We start from the raw sequence: 6,193 nt of genomic DNA on the forward strand, positions 1-6,193 counted from the left end.
AAAGAGAACGCAAGCATTCAAAATTATGAAAACACATCAAAATCAGGATTAAAACCAACATCGAAATATTATCCCATAGAATCCAAAGGCAATAACATCGGGATCTTCTATGATCTAGTGAAAAAGGACCTTTGTGAGAAAGAAAGTGAACCAATCATACAAAAAAACCTGTCAAACGCAGAAAGGGAGGCTCTCAAAAAACGTAAAGATAACCCCGAGATCATCTTAAAACAAGCTGATAAGGGGGGGGGGGGGATTGGTCATTATGGACAGTGAGGCATATGTATGCGAAGCTAACAGGCTACTGGGCGATAAGGCATCTTACACAGCTCTTACCAAAGACCCAAAAGATACATTCATAGAAGAATTGAGACTGCTACTACTACAAGGATTGCGTGAAAAAGTCCTAACAAAAGATGAGTATCAGTATTTCATGAGGTCCAATCCCATCACCCCTATTTTTTACTTTTTGCCCAAGATTCATAAGTCTGTGGTGAACCCACCGGGACGCCCCATAGTGGCAGGGATTGACTCCCTGACCTCTAACCTATCAGAGTATGTTGATATCTTTTTACGCAAATACGTGACAAACCTGCCAGCCTACCTTAAGGATACCACCACAGTTTTAAATCTTTTTAGAAATTTTACATGGAAGGATTCTTTTAATTGGGCCACAATAGATGTCCAGTCGCTGTACACGTGTATCGAACACGAAGTAGGAATTGAAGCGTGCAGAGAATTCCTGGAGGAGGATGACACAGTAACCCCTCAGCACAAGAACTTTATATGTGACGTTATGAAATTCATCCTAAGTCACAACTATTTTAAATTCTTGGACCAGTTATATCTCCAAAAATGCGGTACAGCGATGGGCACTATTTTTGCACCCAGTTTTGCAAATCTTTTTATGGGGAGTTGGGAAAAACGTTTTATCTACACGGACCATGCTTTTAAGGATAATGTCATATTTTATAAAAGATATATTGACGACATTTTAATCGTATGGGAAGGAGATGAAGACCAGTTCTCTGAGTTTTTAAATTACATCGGAAATAACCAAATGAACCTGAAATTCACATCCAGCATTAACAAAACAAAAATTGAATTCCTGGACTTGATATTGCTGGGGGAAGGTACTGAAGTACACATACAAAACGTCATCAAAAAAGTAGACACGAACAGCTATCTACACTTTAAGAGTAACCACTTACGTAAATGGAAGGAAAACATCCCTTACTCCCAGTTTAATCGCATTAAAAGAAACTGCAACAAAGAAGAAGAATGTGATGTCCAACTCGAACTATACAGAAAAAGATTCGAAGAGAAAGAATACCCCACTCAAGTCCTTCATAATGCACTAACAAGAGTCAACAATATCCAAAGAGAAGATCTGCTGGAATACAATACTAAAAAAATGAAAAAAGACTCAGTGACCTTCATCACCACGTACAACCAACATCAGACAAAGATAAAACAGAGCCTAAAAAGACACTGGAACATATTACTTATGGATCCGACTCTGAGAGAAATTCTACCACCCAACCCTGAGGTAATTTTTAGAAAATCCAAAAACCTAAAAGATATTCTGGCCCCAAGTCTGTTAACATCCAAAAGCCTACAGACAAGTTCCGGAATAAAATGTACCGGCTCTTATAAATGTGGAAAATGCAATATATGCAGGTTTGTTCATCCAAACAGAAAAAGGTTCACCAATTACAATGACACCAAGGACTACATTATAAAAGACTTTATGAACTGCAACACAACATCCGTGATTTATCTTCTTGAATGTCCATGCCACATGAAGTATGTGGGAAAAACTAAAAGACCATTAAAGTTGAGAATTCAAGAACACAGCAGAAATATCAAGAACAAGATAGATAGCCATGCAATCTACAAACATTTTGAGAGTCATCATAACGCCAACCCTGAGGGACTAACTTTCAAGGCCATAGAATTGGTCAAAATGGGATCAAGAGGCGGCGATTTGGCAAACAAATTATCCCAGAGGGAGATGTATTGGATCTTCGAATTGAACACTCTGCATCCCCTGGGGTTCAATGACAGTTATGAAATCGCACCTTTTTTATAAGGTTTTTATAAGGTTCTTTCCCTCTGTAACATCACCTTTTTCACTCTATGTATTCACATTACCTGTACCAATGTGGGCACTTGATATTTATAAAAGGTCACAAATAAATCTCTCAAAAGTGTCATCTTTCTTATCTACAGTCAAACCACACTTTGTTACGCCCAATCTTGTCCGATCTTGGAAGCTAAGCAGTGTTGGGCCGGGTTAGTACCAAGAAGGGAGACCCCTTGGGAAAACCCGGTGCTGTAGTAACAAAAAGTTTATTGATGGAACACTTGGGACAGAGACATGACCTAATTCACAGCCTTATATAATGCACCTAGCACTTTAACACTTTGGCACTTATAAGATAAACAAATAAATAATCTATGTACACTCATAATGGTCACTTCCACTAATAATTATAGTGTGTGATACGCACACACTGTCCTATTGATAACCAGTTTTATATATCACTCACCACTAATAACGCAGTGGGCGATACATACACACTTATATTGCTAACCAGCTATAATTTCCTGACACCAGCACAATATAAGTTTTTAGACACGCTGCACTTTCTTTGTAAAAATAATCCCCTTTTTTAAAAAAGTACTATTTCTAAAATAATCATGTTTTCATTAATGATAAAATACGTAATGCGCTATATTAATAATTAGCTATCCCCTTATAAACAGTTAATCCCAAGTACACGTAATTGTCTCAGTTCCAATTTTAATTATGTTTTAGTTACTGTGTCTCCTTTGCTTCTCCATATGTCAAATGCACGGCGAGGTACTCTTTACCTAGAACGGCGCCTGGGGGTAAAAAATCGCGGGCATCGCGGGCACATAAAAAACGGGTGCGACGCGATGGCCGCGATGCCCACGATTTTCCCATAGGGATCAATGTTAAAACTGTGATTGGACGCGATTTTACTGTTAAATGCCTCAATGCCCGCGATTTGGCCATAGGAAACAATGTTAAATGGGCCACAGAGCCCTAATAGTGCCCTTGAACTGTGAAATGGCCCCCACAATTGTTAACGCCACCCCACGATCAACGTCAACCCGAAGCGTGGCGAGCGCAGCGAGCCCGCGAGGGGCGACGGTACGCGTCCTCCGACCTATTCATACCCCCACTATCCACGTCAGCGTGGAGTTGAGAATAGAATAGTGTGGCAAGCGCAGCGAGCCACCGAGCCCGAAGCGTGGCGAGCGGACGCGGATACCTTCACAGGTAAACGCGTCCCTTCGCGGGCTTCACAGGTGTCTGCGTCGCCATGGACACCTGGGAAGCCCGCGAGGGGACGCGTATAACTGTGAAGGTATCCGCGTCCCCACGCGGGGCTCGCTGCGCTCGCCACGCTTCGGGCTCGGTGGCTCACTACGCTCGCCACACTATTCTATTCTCAACTCCACGCCAACGTGGATAGTGGGGGTATGAAAAGGTCGGAGGACACGTACCGCCGCCCCTCGCGGGCTCGCTGCGCTCGCCACGCTTCGGGTTGACGTTGATCGTGGGGTGGCGTTAACAATTGTGGGGGCCATTTCAGACTTCACGGTGACTATTTGGGCTCTGTGGCCCATTTAACATTGTTTCCTATGTAAAAATCGCGGGCATTGAGGCATTGAACACTAAAATCGCGTCCAATCTCACTTTTAACATTGATCCCTATGGGAAATCGCGGCCATCGCGGGCATCGCATCGCACCCGTTTTTTTGTGCATTCGATGGTCGCGATGGTCGCGATGGGCGCCGTTCTAGGTAAAGAGTACCCACGGCGAAAACTACAATAAAATGGCTGCCGTGAGAAACAGATCTGATATCGGGCTTAATATCACTAAGAAAATGGCTCCCGGCACACAGGAACAAAGACAGAATCCTGTATGAAGCCTCGCCGGGATCATCTCTGCCCGGCGCATGCGCAATGACGGAGAAGGTCATTGTTGAACATCCTAAACAGGCGGACATGCGCAATAACATTATTTGGACTCCGGAAACGTGGCGGAAGTGCCGCGCGCTGCTTATTATGTCCATTTGTGAACGTTTTAAAATATGTATGAATATGTTGTGATGGCGATTGTATGAATATTACCTAGCACAATATAATTAGAGTGCAATATACATCCATTCAGTTGGATCTAACCAGTTTAACTCCCTTTCACCAATTAGTCACAGGAAGTGATGTCATCTAGCTCCAGGGCAGGCATACAGGTATAAATACCGGCCTGGCTTCAGTTGCTCCTTACCATTTGATGAAGTCACATCGACGAAACGCGTTGGGAAAACTGACCTCCTACCATCTTAAGTTAAGCACTTTTCTCTAATATTTTTACCTTTTTCTAATAGTAATTTTTGTATATGTAAGTTTTTAGATAGAAAGTCCTCCCATACTTTTTATCTTTTTATACTATCATACATATATATATATATTTTTTATAACCTTTTTTGTCCTGTCCCGCCTCATCTTAAAAAACTTTTTGCATCTTTTAACTGTGTGTCCATTTTTACTTATGTCCTTATATCACTAAAATAAATACAATTTTATATTTATACTACAGTCTCATCCGTACAGTAATTAGTCGCCGCTATCTTCATCCATTTTTATATATATATAGCAAGTCACTTATGCCGGCACTCTGATGTAGACAACTGCTCCCGATGCCACAGATACTGCACATGTAGACTCCAAACAAAAAGAGCACTCAGGAGACTTGACATCAATTCAAAATCACTGTATTAACGGTATGAACAGCCGTTTTCGGGACCGCAGCCCCTTCGTCAGATACCTACAGAAGTTTTACACATACACACACCCCCTACATATACCCCATTACCATGCGTCTCTGCACGCTGTTTGCGTCACGCCGGAAGCCGTCAGATGCCGCATTTCCGGTCTAGAACATCGTGAAAACCATGGTAACCGCATAGCTTGCGTCTCACCTGGTTCACTCTGCGTTCCACAGACTGCCTCATCCATTTAGCTCCAGCAGCATCACTCTCACAGCAGAGCAGCACAAGACCCAGCGGCAATCTATTACAAAAAACAAAAAAATGAAGTATAATACATAAACACAAAATAACATATATACAGTCACGTACAGAATAATGCCGGGTACAACCTCAAAAAAAAACATTTTAACTAAGAGAGTTCCAGTTTATCTTATCATTCAGGTCACCCGGTCTGGTGTTACCCAAACGCAAAATCCACTGGGACTCCCGTATAAGTAATGATTTGACCCGATCCCCCCTCCGCACTGATAGGGGGACGTCGTCAATCATGAAATATTTTAAATCCTCAAGTACATGTCCTGCTGCCTTGAAGTGACGAGGCACTGGCTGGTCCACCTCCTTGCCACATAGGGTAAGGCTTATGGCGGACCTGTGGGCAGCCATCCTCTCCTTAAACTTACGAGAGGTCTGGCCCACATACAATAGGCCACAGGGGCAGGTAACAATGTACACCACAAAGGTAGTATTACACGTAAGAACATGCCTGATATCATAATTGCGATCACAGTGTGGGTGGGGGAAGGATTTGCATGCAATCATAAAAGAGCATGTAATACAGTTACTGCACTTATAGCAGCCTGGAGGTTTGACATATACATTGGCCATCGGATGTTTTACTTCAGTAACGTCAGCATGTGTAAGACGATCCCTTAAATTTCTACCCCGTCAATAAGACAGCAAAGGCTTGGACTGGGACAGCATAGTGAGATCTTTGTCAGTGCCCACTTTGGGCCATAAGGCTTTAACAGCTCTACTGACCACCGGGCTGGACACAGAGAAGTCGGACACAAACGGTATCCTGTTTGTGGCCGTCTTAGGGGACGGTACCATGAGCTGCTCTCGGGACATTCCACTAACTTTACTCTTGTGTTGGTTCAGTAGGGTGGCATCATACCCGCTATCAGTGAACTTCAAGACCACTTTATCCAATGCTTCAGGGATTTTGTTAGGCTGGCTGGTAATAAGGGCAGCCCTCACCATCTGAGACAGTGGGAGCCCCTTCTTAAGGACGGGAGGGTGATGACTCGTGGCCCGAAGTAAGGTATTACGGTCAGTACTCTTAGAGTAGACCTCAGTTTCAAACCTACCCTCACACAGCGTTACTGCC

The 6,193-nt window shown here is 43.1% G+C and overlaps 1 pseudogene; it reads left to right on the plus strand.

Annotated features, from left to right (window-relative positions):
* The first annotated feature begins 2,224 nt into the window (after positions 1–2,224).
* On the plus strand, positions 2,225–2,344 carry LOC146006036 (5S ribosomal RNA; annotated as a pseudogene).
* Positions 2,345–6,193: the final 3,849 nt, after the last annotated feature.

Source organism: Crinia signifera, chromosome 5 (genome assembly GCF_055691185.1).
Source record: "Crinia signifera chromosome 5, ASM5569118v1, whole genome shotgun sequence".
NCBI classification, from domain to species: Eukaryota; Metazoa; Chordata; class Amphibia; order Anura; family Myobatrachidae; genus Crinia; species Crinia signifera.